We start from the raw sequence: 14719 nt of genomic DNA, 5'->3' as shown, positions 1-14719 counted from the left end.
CGCTAATGTAAAAAGGAGAAACTAACCCTACACATTAATCTGAGCTTATGATTGCACTATCATGTCACTGTCACTTCCAGTCCCTCTATTTCACATGGAGGTAATTGTCTAAAGAAATCAGGAATTTAAGGGTTTATATTCAGCTCTAATATGTATAGGAAGGTGTTTAGTAGAGTTTTTCCTTTCAAATGATTGACTTCACTTGGCATAATGTAAGCCATTGAAATGGCCCTGTGGTGTAAGCTTGGCCAATCTGGATCTTCAGCCAAGCATGAAATGGAAATTCCTGTTCTGCCTCCTGAGGCTGTAAGCATTTCACTCAGACAAATGGCACTTGCGGGGGGCATCGAGGCTCCCAATCCACCTTAAAACACAACACTTGTTATTCATTTAACCTCAGATCAGCTGTAATTTGTATCTCCGCGTCAAGCAAGAGTAAAGAGATGTTTTCACCTTAACTCTTTTCTCCTCAGCAGGTACAACAAAAAACACAGATGCTTTCTAATCTGTGTGCAGTCATGACCAGGTTTCTGAAAGGCTGCTATAGTGAGCACACATGCCTAATTGTCTGGCACTCAATCACAGAGAACAGAGATGCATGAAATAAAAAGTATAGGTGCTATTTGCAGAGGTAGTTCAGATGCTGTTTTAAAAAAAGGTGAAAAAAGCTTACTATGTGCTGTGGTTGTTAGTGCTGCCATGCGATTCTGTAACCTCCATAAAGGGAAAAAAGATCAATTATTTTATTTTTTGCCTTTTTCTATAAAAACTTCCAGCTTCACTTAGATTTAATATGAATTCTGCAGACACTATATGCCCAAGCAGCTTCGAGAAGCAGGTTTCCTGAGTCGTCTGGATAAATTTGCTGAGTACACCATGCATCGCTGTGCAAGTTTTGTCCATCTGCCTAACACAGAGGCGCACGTTATCATCTATCAACAGTAAACAGAAAAGCCTCCATGCCATATGCTTAGAAATGATAAAAAAAATAAAACATACCCATCCATATGGACACAAAAGATCACAAAGATATTATGAACATATTGTCAGTGTTAGGCGTAGTGCTGTGAAAACACAGAACAGACATTTTTGTCTAACATTTGGGTTCTTTTTTTCTTTTTTCACCATTTTTAACCAACAGTTCTAACACAGACACACACACACACACACACACACACACACACACACACACACACACACACACACACACACACACACACACACACACACACACTGACATACTCTACTTAGCATGAGTCTGACCTTCACATTTATCTTCATAGCCACAGTGTATTTGGAATGCTTTTAAAACTGCTGACCTGTCAAGGAGAATAGCATCGTTTTGACCTTTGACCCTGAGCGGTTGTCTCCTCTTAAGGAGGTGGGGAGTTGCAGTGTGTTTTGTTATATTAGACTCGTGGAGCTTGCAGATTGTTGTAAAGCCTTTAAAAACAACCAAAAACTTTTCAAAGTCTGAGGCAAGCGTGAAAGCATCACGTCTTTGACCTGCATGTGTAGGTAAAGACATGACATCATTCCAGTATTTGTACAGGCATCAAATGCTGGTTTAAATGTCTGTAAAACTTTGGTGTTGAAGAAACAGTACAAATGCATGCAGACCAATTTGTTGGTCTCTTACTTCATTTTTTGTAGCTTACTAACATCCTGACAGCAGTCTTGAAAGCACTACAACAATTTAATTTGGATATTTTCAGCGTGAAGTTTGTAGATTTTATTATTTTGTTGTAAGAATAAAAGCTGACATCCACTCACAGCTCTGTTTGTTTCTTTGAAATTGTGCATGAGTGTGCAAGACAGGTTTATGGCAGCATTAGCAGCCAAACTGCTGTGCTATACAGTGACTATAATGTAAGGTACAATGTGTGCTTTGTTCAGCACTGTGGCCATTATACAGCTGTTACCGACGTATACGCTCAGCTCTAAAAGCTTTCTGTAAATGTGGGAACATAAAAATGAGTGAAAAGAAGGGTTACTGACTAATTACAGTGGTTTCCTGCAATAATTTCCAACCTAAAAAAAGTCATAAAACTTGTCTTATTGGGCTTTATGAAAAGCTGAGTTATTCACATTTTAAAACTTTAACTGAGGACAGTTAAAGAGAAGCAAAAGACTCAAGAAAGTGTTAAAAATCACACCTGAAAAAACACATTTTTTTTATGTATAATGTCTATCTTGTCTGAGCAGTGAAGTCATTTTGTGGCTCTGAACTCTGGTAAAATAATATAAGTTGCTGTGGAGCCGGACGTCAGAATTAGTTATTGCTTCACAGCTTATTCTGCAGTTGCAATTTTTAAGAGGCCGTGGAATCAGACTGATGAGCGCCATCTTCTTAGACTAGACCTCAGAGGACTGTAATTCACCGAGCAAGCTGTCAGGTCCATGTACGCTAAGTTGTTTTTACACATGAACTGCAACCCTGAATTTTTCTAGACATCACGCGACATGTGAGAATGCAAATTAGATATTAACTGGTCCAGGTAGCTCCCTCACCTGAACCACAGGTTCCCTGCTTTTCCTGCTGCATCTCAAAAGAAAATATCCTGAACTGATTCCAGCAGGTTGTCCAGAGTTTATGAGTGAAAAAAGTGTATTAATGTCTTTCTGTGTGAAGGAGAAATAAGCTCTATAAAACTTTAAACAAAAACAAAAGACTCAACATTCATACCTAAAAGTATGAATAATGCTCAGCTTAGAGTGATGAGATTCAGCTAAGTGGTTCCCAAAGCAAAGATCAGGCTTCTCCAAAAGTTCCTCAGATAAATGTGACAGTTTTTGATGATTAAAGGGAAAATGGAGACACAAATATGTTGGCTCTTTCTGTGTGGAATAGTACTAGTATTAATATAATAATACCATAGTATAAAGGTGTTTGACTGTAGTTTAAAATTAAACCATCAAAGTTTAAATTATAACTTTTTCTTTGGAGCAACTATTTAAAACTCACAAACAAATGCAACAAAAGTGTCCCAACGTGACATTAATGTTGTTTGTAAGGGGTCACAAATACCGATACGAGTTCTTAAATCTTCAACATTATGTTAGTTTCTACAACCTCATCATATGTTTTAATGTAACCTACTAGAACCTTAGTGAACCTTAGTGTCATTGAATTAGCAATTACTAACACTGTTGTGTATCTCAAAACTGTATCCAAGTAATGCTCTTACAGTAATGATGCTAAAAAAGTGCTTGAACTGGAGTGTGAATGTTAAAAAGCACATAGATGTAAAAAAAAAAGGGATTACATTAATGAATGGGTGAATAAGACATGCTGTATGAAATAACTTCCCTTTTTATGGCCCCAACAGCACTCTTGTTTCCAAATTACCGATTAATTGAAATGAGATTCCTCACATTTTATGAGTTTTAATCAGAAACTTCATAATTGCTAGTAAATTAAGAAGTGTAGTAAATAAAAGTTCTCCGTGAGTGCAGCAATAGATGCCTGACTATCAATAAAAACACTATTAGCCTTGGGGACATAAATAGAGGGCTTATTTTTAAAGATTTACAGCATTCTTGGTTTATTAGTCAGCACTGCGCAGTGACTTGTGACAGGAAATATGGCAGAGCTGGTTAACAGTTAAAAAAAGATCCACAGTGGGCCAAGTGTGTGCGAGCCTGACTGTTTGGGACGCCTAAATATACGACACATCAAAATGATTTTCTACACATTGTTCTCACAGGCAAGATTTACCAGCTGGGTTTAAACAAACAGTTTTATCTGCAAACAAAAAAGCCATACTGGAACTACGTTGCCATGACAATGAAAAATAATTGCTTTTCTGACAATGAATACATGCAGAGTACTTGTTGCTGAAAAACCTGTTTGACCACAGCCGCCAGGTCAAAACTCGACACATTCCAGTCATCGTCGGGGTATTTCGCTGTAGTTAATATGAGTTATGTAACGGGATGGCGTAGTGACAGAAAGAGCTACAGATCTGTTTATACATGCACAGTACACCTGACCAAAACCAGTTAAGAGACCAGTTTAGCTGAGCTGAAACCACTAAGTGACTGAGTGGGTAGTTTTTTTTACACAAGTTTCTAAGAGACTTCATACAAAAGTCCCTTTATGTATTGAGAAAAAAAAAAGTCTGTGTTTGTCTTCACTCCCACTAAAATAAAGACATATGAGCGGTCGTGGAACAATGGAAATATTCCCGTCCAATAATCTGATATCCACCATTGCAAAAGAAATCACTCCTACTCTTGAATTATTTCCCCCATTAATTCAAAGCACATTTTAGTCCTGAAAAAGATTTCGTGAAGGTCCTGACCGCAAATGCAGATGTTTTGAGATAAGAACAAACGCTGTTCTAAATGGTAATTTGATTTAAGCCTATCTGTTATTGTTCTCTCTCAAAACATTTATAATTATAAACTGAAGCTTACAGCATGATAACATGCACAGCACGAGCTTGCCAATCATTTGTGGGGATCCCAGAGGTTTTGTTTTGTAATTTTAGAGTTAGATACCACTCATTCAGGGCTTTGATTTTATCAGGTCATTATGTGTCAGTCACTGATAATAGTCACCGTGGCTATTTCTATTACTATTTCTTCTGTTTCCATAGACTGTATATTAAAAAATAGATGTATCTTCCAGGTCTCAAAAGTGAAGCCAGTGCAGTCCCTTAAACCTTTTTTTTTCTGATTGTGAGCAGGACCTGAGAACCACTCTTCAGCACTCTCGCTCTGTGGCCTCAGTAAACATTTCCTGATGAACTTATGTTCCCAATCACCTGCTTTAAGTCTAATTAAAAACATTATCAGATTTATTCCATAGATTAGGACCCCCATTAGAGTCAAACAGGAAGATAATGCAGAGTATGCTTCAGGGGGATATGAAAGTGAATTTATAGTGTGCCTGACATCTGCTGAAAACAGTTAATGACCAACGTGTGATGCCGTGTTGGTTACATTGTATTTATACAGTTTTCCTCATTTCCAGTGTTAATGCAAAGCTGAGCAGCAAGCTTCTAATTTAGCACATCTCAGACCACTAAATGTTATCTAACTCTCATGAGAATAATAGTGTTGTTCTCTAGTGGCTCATTCCATGTCAACTGACCAAATTTAAGAAAAAGCCCGACCATCTCTGACTTCCCTGAAAATCTTTTCAAGCTGATGATGCGCTTGTTAAGGAAAACTACCAAATTTTAGCTTACTGCTGTTACCTGTTTGCACATAAAAATATTTTTGTGATGAAGTTAGAGGAATGTTCAAACCTCTCTTCTTTTCACTTAACTCTACTTTCTCCTGAGCACAGGATTCTTCATCCTCATATCGGCTTTGAATTTTTTACAGTGGGACAGCCCAGTGGAAGAACATGCTGCTCAGAAAAGATGGCTCAGAAATGCCCCTAACTTCATTACAAAAATATTTTTGTGAGCAAACTAATAACATTAGAAAGCTAAAATAAGATGTGTGTCATCACCCTGGAAATCAGAGCTGGTCAGGCTGTAAGCATTTGGTCAGTTGACATGAAATGACCTCACGGTATCTCAAGATGTCACTTGATTTGGTGCATGGTTTGGCACTGAGCATGGCATGTACAATGGGTTTTACATAAAAACATACTGGGTTTTAAAACCAGTATCAACATTTTGAGAACAGCAGGAGGGAACCAAAGCAATAAAGTGTAGCCGCAGTGCTAATAAATGAGCTGAAACTCTTTTTACAATGCTGAAGGGAGCTACGGATTTCTCTGTAGGTCAATGACATCTTCTGACATTAGATTTTTTTTAAAAGCGCACATGCCTGCTATTCTTTTTTTCAATTTTTCACTTTTCTTTTTACTCACAGATGACAAATCTCAAATCAACCCCAACAAATTTTCACAAGATAAAACAGAAGCTTTACATAGATCTGCTGGCCAAAGCTAGTCCATCGCATCCAGAAATGTTTCTAGAAAGAATCTAACATGTCACTGTGGTGTAATTAATCAGGCTCAGTGTACTGCTTCCATCTGCTCTTCTGGATTACTTCCCTCAATTGACATTTAATTTATTTGCTAGCAAATAAACAGCTTTGTGTGGCTTTCATTTGGCACATAAAATGATCGTGTTCTGAACAAAACATTTTCATGTGGGGCAGGAGGAATAGATTTCTTCAAGCTGTGGATTTTTCTTTCAGTTCATCAATTTCTCCAGAGGGATCATGGACCTAACCTAGAGGCCACAGAGCATGGGGCAAGATAAGCTTTCAGTGAGTCTGTGCTCACGTGGGCCCTGTAAAAGCATCTGGTGAGTGATGTCATGATGTTAGTGTTGCTAATGTGTTCAGAGGCAAAGCAAAAGTGGAGTGATCAGACAGTTTTAGCTGTACGTCTGCACACATGTCACACACGTGCAGCGTTTACCTCAGATTTGTACATGTAAACACCAACACATACACACATACGGCACACAAACTTCAAATGTTCCTCGAAAGTCCAGTGTCAAATTTTGAAATACTAAAGGGCGTGATCAGCATATCACTCCAAACTTAAGTAGCTTCTTCTTTTTCCCATGCATCACAAACAAATGGCACAGAAAACATATCCTAACCTTCACCCCTCACGTGCATGGAAGAATTAAACCCAGGATGTTTTTATATTTATATCTGATCCAATCACACAAACACAGTTAATTTCTTTACTAGACTGCTGTGCGCTGAAGAAGCTTCTCGGATGAGAGGTGAAACGTCTTCAAGCAACTTAAAGAAGTCCAGACGCTTTTCTTTGCAAACTCCTTTGACCCCGCTGGAGTGGTTAGAAAATAAATGACTGCATTCGTGTAAATATAAAACTGATCCTCTTCGCTCTGTGAGTTTACACTTGTTTATCTCAGATTAGATATTTTTTATGTACATTATTTCTTTAAATAAAAAAAAACTTGTCTGCAGATTATGTAATTTCTGTTGTTATATTTACTGTTGTCATGTCATACCTCTTCCTTGCTGCCTTTTCAGCAGGCAAAACTAATCCATGCATCACTGCCATTGTTTAGTATAGCGTGAGACAAACACAGCACAGCTACACAATTGACTTGCAGGCTGAAAATGACTTCATCAGCTGTCAGCTGCTTAATCCACCGTTCAGTCTTCCCTCTGCCACCCATCGTTTCAAAAGCAGCTAGATAAAGTCTAAAGGAAGTCTCCTCAAACACAGCAATCAATGTAAATCTGACTGATAGCAAAACAGTGACGACAACGATACCAAATAGCTGCATGCTTCATTAAATTCATAAAGAAAAATGCTAGTCTGCGTCCCCACCACTAATGTAGCCATTGTTCAGAAGTCTGAGCCAATTAGTGTGGAACCAGCAAATGTGGAAGAGTGACCGACACAGACAGCCCCACCACCACCTTTATTGTTAATGTCTCTTGATCCCCTCAGGCGCATTTTCCTCAGCGACAAGCGTTAGCATTTAATTCAACCACAATGGAACCATTGACCTCCTACTGCGTCTATCTAATGATCCGTGTAGCCAAAGCCACACACAACACACCACATGAACTTAACAAAACCAGGGAAGACTTGGACTAAGAAAATCCCCCGAAAATCAAAGGAACCAGGAAATAGATGGTGAGAGAGAAAAGAAAGAGACATAAATACTGTGCAGGAGAATAAAACGAGGAGAAGGACAGAGGGGAGGGAGCGGGAGGAAGGGGTGGAGTGAGGCTAAGCGAGCAGGAGATTCTGACCCGGCTTGTTGTGTTGATATTTTCTCTGGCAGCTTGTCAGTTTGAGCTGCACTCGCTGAGGGGGTTCATGAGAAACTGAAAGTCTATGAGAGCAAATACCCTTTTTGTATTTGAAGGAATGGGAAAAGGTGGAGAGGAGGAGAAGTACGAGGATACAGGAGGGGACAGAATACAAAAGAGCAGAGGGGGGAAAAACATTTGGAGATGTTTTAATTTAAAACTGAAACTGAAAAAAGAAAATCATTGATGCAAGATGTAAGGTCACAAACTGTGTGACTCATACCTTGAACAGATGCCAGGCTTTGTCTTAAAATATGCTCAAGAATGAAGCAGATACTGAATTACTGCCAGATTACTTATACACAGTAAACAGGATATTGTATTAGAAGGAGTAGTAAGTAGCTATATTTGACCACACAAACATCCAGTTACAGTACTAGGCTGAAGAAAGATCAAGAAAAAAAGAAGGAGGCTGCACATACCATGTATGTGCTTCTCTTTGCTTTAGGAGGGTAAGTAACAGTGAAGTTAAATAATAACTACTCAGTTTAATTCATCACTACTTGAGCATATGTAAAAACAGATAATAAAATAGCTAGTGATGACCTGGGAAGGCAGATCAGGTACTAACCCCCGGTAGTAGCTGATCTTTATCTGTATTATTGAGGAGTTGGGGAAGTGGGTCAAGTGTAAGGATATATAATACAATGGATTTGCACAATAAAACTGATAAGTGGAAGTGATAAGGTTCCCTTTGATGTTGGTGCCGTGACCTGCTGGTTGCACTGGTGAGACTGGTCTCCCAGTTTGCCACATATTTACTTTTCAGGATCCCACTGGGTGTCTTTAAGCATCATTTTCAGTGTTCAGGTTAGGAAGCAAAAGTTATGAAGGGATGTAAACCACAAAACCAAATCACAATCATTTCCTAATATTAACCAAGTAGTTTTGGGCCTCAATTCAGGTAAACAGCAAAAGAGGAAGTGCGAAATACAAAGATGGCATGACAGTGGATGACAGTCTTGTGACTTTTACACTATTCCTTTAAGCAGGACTGTCTGCTCTCTCCATCTGATATGTTTGCCCAACCCCAACTCAATATCATGGCAAACTGTCTGTTACATGTTTTGCTGTGATACTGGGTTGGATATTCTCACGGCAGGTGTGTCAGGGCACCAGTGCCAAAGGATGCCTGTGGCTTCAAAACTACAGCAATTGATGAACTGAGATGACACGGTGCCAGTATGCAGTCATGTGCATCTGGTGATCAACATTTCAGAAATACCTCGCTGACCTTGACAGTTAAAACAAAAGTGTAGAAGTTTTTTTATTTTCCTTAAAGATGTTTATAAGAAACACAATCTAAAAATGCACAGCAACAATTCTGCAAAGACTGGAGGAAAGAAGTCTGTAAAATCATTGGATTAATGCAGATGTCACTGTAATACCAGCACAGACTGACTCAGAGTTCAGAAGATACTGTGACTGAGACCAACAATGTCCGGCCACTCTGCTAAACCTGGAAAACCTGCATCCCTGCCCTGTTCTGTGTATGTTCTAAGGAGACCTTTTATCCTCTAAGCCGGGTGGAACCAGGCACAGTCATGATCACCTGCCCAATTCACACTGTATTTTTCCTCACTTGGAAACGCTTAAAACAAACAGCATCAAAAAACAAATATTTCTTTGGTTCTAAATATCACGGAAAACACTCAAACTACCAAGTTTTATCTTAAAAAAAACCTTTCTCCTCTGGCAGCATGGAGCTACACAAGCACAGAATCTTCCCTAGTCTGGCAAAAAATAAAACCCATGAAGATTCTGCATCACAATATTGATACAAATAGTTTCTGGTTTCCTTTAAAAGACCAGATTCCATGTGTTTGTTGTTGGGATATCAAATATCAGATATGGAAATATGTTAACTCTAATGACTGTTTCAGGTCTGCTGGTAGAAATTAACCAGAGATCAACAACGAGAAAAGGCAAAAATAGAGACACTTCCTGGACTAATTTTGCAAGAATAAGGCATTCAGCTTTCACATTAATGCTTCGTTAATGCTCAGAAACACAAACTATCAATAATATAAGTCCACATGATATAATATAATCTTTAAAGTCATATTAAACCTACCTGACAGGACGAAGAAACCAGTTATTCCCAACTGTCACTCCAAGTCCACCACACCAAACCGCCTCAGCGGACGAGTCCTATCCATTTGTGTGTGCGTGTGTGTGCATGTGAGTGTGTGTGTGCATGTGTGTGTGTGTGTGTGTGTGGGTTTGGCGGCTGCCTGCTCGGGACTGATAGCGTTCAGTCATGCAGCAGCAGCGCAGTTCAAGAGGGTTTCACAGCAGTGTGAGAGGCTGGCTGGAAACACAATGCTGAATTAGGTTCTTTTCTCAGGTCTCCTCACTCCTTCTCATATCTGCTCTCTCTTCTTCTGTCACACACTATTTTCCAGCTCTGCCTCTCCTCCTCTCCTCTCCCCCTCGGTTCCCTCTCCACTCCCTCTTCTGTCTTTCTCTCCTCCTCTTTCAGGGCTTCCCACACTTAAAATCTGCCTTTTTTCCCTTTGTCAGATTCAGTTAATGCAGCTAAAGTTTCCTCCTGCTCTTCATCACCCCGTTCTCTCCCATCCCTGATTTTTGTTAAACAAATTTCTTTTCTTGAACCACTTTGGTTCTTTCTCCCTCTCTGAGCTTTTCTCTTGCATTCAGCCTGCCTCCCCTCTTCAGAACTTTCAACACTTGTCATTCGGTATCTTTCCCTTCATGCCTCCTCCTTCAATCAACTGTTTCCACTTTTCCCAGCTGTCCCGTTTTCTCCGCTCTTCTTTTCCGGTCAGTGTTTAGATGCTTCATTTCTTCTTTCTGTCATCTCTGATCTGTCATTTTCCTTGCTTCCTTCTATGTGACTCTACGATACTCGTAGACTCGTAAACTCTCCCTACTTTGATTATTTTATGACCCCAAAATCTTTCGTTTTCCTTCTGCTCTCCTTTGGGTGATATGTGCGCTCCCTTTCTAACTGTCCTCTAATCTTAAGCTCTTCTCTTAACTTCACCTTCCCTGTTACTTCTACTTCTACTTTCTCTGTCTTTTCTGAGTTGCAAATGAAAATGTTTTAGAAGATCCCCTCCTCCTTCTTCCCCTTCCCTCTTTTTCTTCCCCTTCCCCCAGCTGCGCTTGGCGAGTATCATGTTTGGCTTTAAACTAAGGAACTTGGCTCCAGTGCAGACCACATACATCAGTGCTGACTGATGGCCATGCATTCAGAAAAATAAACACTGAACACTGCAAGCAGACTCGTCACATCTATACGCTTGGATGTAAATGTAGAGCAGAGAGAGCGAATCTCCAAAGTGAGTGAAGGCGAGAAAAGACAACAAACCCCTAACAACTTATTACCTGGGAGGGGTTTGCTTTAAATCACATACTTGTATATGAATATATAAATCTTCAGTGTTGCTAATTTTTAGTGTTGATTCTTTTTCACTTTCACATCTTGTGCAAAAAAAACAAAACAAAAAAAAACCAACTCAAAACCTTTAAAAGAAGGAAACAGCAACCTGTCCACAAGTTGCATTTGGCATACGGTTGGTTATTACACAGTTTTACTGGTTTGACCCACTTGAATTTAAATTACTCTAATTAAAAAGAAATCACTGTCTCACTTAAATATTCCTCAGATTTCAGGCGATCACAGTTTGGCCAAAGTGCAGATAATTCCCCTTTAATGGCACCAGAAAACTTTAAAAATGAACACAAAAAGAAGGAAATGAAATGTAAAGCTGGACCCAGTGCAGGAAAACTGCTTGCCTTGCAGCTCTTTTTACTCTCACATTCTTATGTTGTTTTTGTTGTTGTTATTTGTGTTATTATCACACCCACATTAGAGGCTGAAAGAGCCATCAGACAGAAATGTGCAGTCTGTAAAGACAAACTGAAAAATGTTGAGTTGCTTAAAGTTGGAACAACCCAGAGTTTTGTCTTGTTGCTGTGTGAAAACCTCAGAAGACATCGTACTCTGACCAAAGCCCTTGAAGTTGCAATTAAACTAAAAGCTTTTGTGTGAAATTCTCCAAATCAACCTGGTGCCTGAAACCCTGATGTAGGAGCACTGACACCATTTAGTTTAGTCTTAGTTTGCCTTTTTGGCATTGTTATGGAAGCTGCTTCAGTACACAGTGTCGCTGTTGTTGATTACACTGGTGTTGAAAATCTGTCCAGCTGAATTACAATGAAGCAATAATGATGCACATTATGATAAATTAAGTATAAGTATTTCTAAATCTATTTTTAACAAACAACAGAGAAATTCTGACAGTCAAATACATTTTGATCTTCAGTATCGGAAAACACTACTAAATGATTCAACTGTTCAAATGATTAAAAAATACAGATGAATATGTCCGACTCCACATTTTCATATTTGGGCTGATTTGTTTTAAGTTAATAAAACTTTATTAAGTGCTTTGTGGGTTTGGGGGTCAGTTACCAGTATTTGATATACATATGGCAGATATTAATGCACACACCCAAAAACACACCCACTAAGGTTTAAAATGCAAAAACGTTTCTGTCATAGCTCAATAAGATGCATGTACAGACACACACACACACACACACACACAGATATTTATATATATAGAAATGCACATACCGTGAACAGCTACACTCGTGATCAGCTGGCTGCTTGCTCAGAAATATAGTCTGATATTTACTTCAGCTGGCTCATACACGCACACACACACACACACACGCACGCACGCACGCACGCACACACACACGCACACACACGCACGCACACACACGCATACACAACTGCATGTTAGGCAGAGATAAGGAAGAAGAGCTGCCATCCTGTGTATCTGGAGGCCTCGGCTTCTCCACTCCCTCATCACACACTCTCTGTAACAGCTGAGTGTGCATTTGTGTCTGTCTGTGTGTGTCTGCATGCTGCTACTTTCATCTTTGTTAGGACCAACTGCAGTTTACTCAAGGACAGTTTTAGATAATATAGACTGTTGGACCATCATTTAATTAGTGTGTTGTTTTAATGTGAAACTAAGATAACAGTACATTAAGGTTAGTAGGACAAATGCCATGAAAATGTATGAAATGAAATAATACTAACATTTGTAAATGGCATTTAAATTTAGATCAATTTTTCAAATTATTTCAAGATAATACAAGATAATTACACATTTTGCTATCAGATCACTCCAAAACTCCAAAATACTAACAGCAGACAAATTTCAATATGTCCTTGAAGTATTTCCTAATGAATTAATATGGATAAAAATTCAAATGAAACTCAAACTTGGGTATTTCTTTAGGTTGTGTGTGTGTGTGTGTGTGTGTGTGTGTGTGTGTGTGTGTGTGTGTGTGTGTGTGTGTGTGTGTGTGTGTGTGTGTGTGTAACTGGTTGACAGTCCTTTCTATGTTTTTGAAAAAGTTCTTGCAAAATGTCTTAAACTCTCTTTTGTTTAACATAAAATACTTTTAGAGTTGAAAAAGATCTATAACAAGTTAAATTTGATCCATTACTTAGATGGGTTATAAAACATGAGCTTTGTCTACAGCTCTGAAAGTTTTAGCATCTTAAACTTGAATTCTTTCTGTTAGCCAGCAGAGGGCGACTGTTGACGACGTCTCATAAGAAAATCACTGGCTTTATGTACTCAGTAATACTTTAGTTTTTGATCACCGGTACTGAGCCTTCTTCGATAAGGCATGGTGCATTTTTTGTAAGCAATGTTCAAATTTAGAGTAAACTAGATGATAACACCAGGTATGTTTAGGGGTAGTACTATGTGGTGTATTGATGTGTGTTGTGTCCTCTCATTGTAAATCCTTCCTTTAGTCAAGACATTCATAAAAGCAACACCCATCTTTTAGCTACAGTCTATAACCCATCTTTGATGTCCAGACATGTCGCTTGTGAGCAAGAGAGACATCTGATCATGTGACTGACTTCCAAACCTTCCATCTTGATGAGTAAAACATTGCAACACAAGAGTAAGATGGATGTAAAAGCTATAATTGTCTGTGAACCACACTGTGATGGGAACAGAAAGGTAAAATCCTACATAGTCCTACAAAATTATAAATCTTCTGTTTTGCCTCAGCTGCCCCCTTTCCTCCCTACATGCAAGGAAATCAACCTAAGAAAGATCTCAGTGTTATACAGCCTAAAAATACATTAATGCATTTTCATTTTTAATGTAGAGTTGCAGTTGACTTTAATTTTTTGTGTCAATTTTTAAAACAGATGTTTAAGTGAAAAAAACATGGTCATTTAGTGCACTGATTTTTCAAAGATGTGAAAAATGATCCAGAGTTTTGTCCAGAATAAGTACTTTTGAGACAAGCACGTGCAGAACACTGATAAGTGAATCACCATGTAAATCACCTCAATTATCAAAGCATGAAATGTACTTAAGTATTTTGACTCTGAAGTGCTAATCATAAAAGTAAAACAACAGGTCAAATATGTTTTTTGGTATATGCGCACTTCATATTCTGTCTGCACTCTTGAACTTTGCTTAACTGAAGTTATCAGAGATGTCCTTTAGCACTGTAGCATGATGCCCTCTGCTGTTAATACGATGCTACTAAGTAAAAAATATTTCCCCCTTTTCACCCCAAGTTTTATGTACAGGAAGCGTAGTTTAAACATCTGGTGCACTGCATAACCTTCTGAACTTTTATCACCACATTTTTCATTTCCAACCTTTTAAAGAGGAAAATAAAAAAAACACAGAAGATTAACTTATTCAGTGTCTAAACCGATTCTGAACTGAATCACAAATTGCCTGGCAGTGTGTTTAGAGAAGCTCAAACTAAATTCCCAGCTCCATTAAACTAGAGCCAAACCTTAGAAACTTTTCACATGGCTTCATCACACACTGGTTCGTGTGAAATTCGTTTTTTAAAAATGATCTCAGCTGTCTGCAGGTCAGAGTTCACTATTTCCGTGAGAAAGCAGTTGTTGCCTGAT

The 14719-nt window shown here is 38.7% G+C and overlaps 1 protein-coding gene across 5 annotated transcripts in view; it reads right to left on the bottom strand.

Annotated features, from left to right (window-relative positions):
• ripor3 (RIPOR family member 3) overlaps positions 1-12424 on the bottom strand; it is a 54518-nt gene extending 42094 nt beyond the window's left edge. Inside the window, exon 1 of one of the 5 annotated variants that reach the window (XR_005612994.1) lies at positions 9848-10234. The gene's annotated coding sequence lies outside the window, so the exon portion shown is untranslated. Of the gene's footprint in view, positions 1-9847; positions 10235-12379 lie in introns of those variants that run through there. The other 4 variants (XM_039611857.1, XM_039611859.1, XM_039611858.1 and 1 more) reach the window with 4 other exon arrangements.
• Between the last annotated feature and the right edge of the window lie 2295 nt (positions 12425-14719).

The sequence above is a fragment of the Oreochromis aureus genome, linkage group 5 (assembly GCF_013358895.1).
Source record: "Oreochromis aureus strain Israel breed Guangdong linkage group 5, ZZ_aureus, whole genome shotgun sequence".
NCBI classification, from domain to species: domain Eukaryota; kingdom Metazoa; phylum Chordata; class Actinopteri; order Cichliformes; family Cichlidae; genus Oreochromis; species Oreochromis aureus.
The sequence above is the reverse complement of the archived record's forward strand: the minus strand, read 5'-3'. Positions and strand labels throughout refer to the sequence as shown.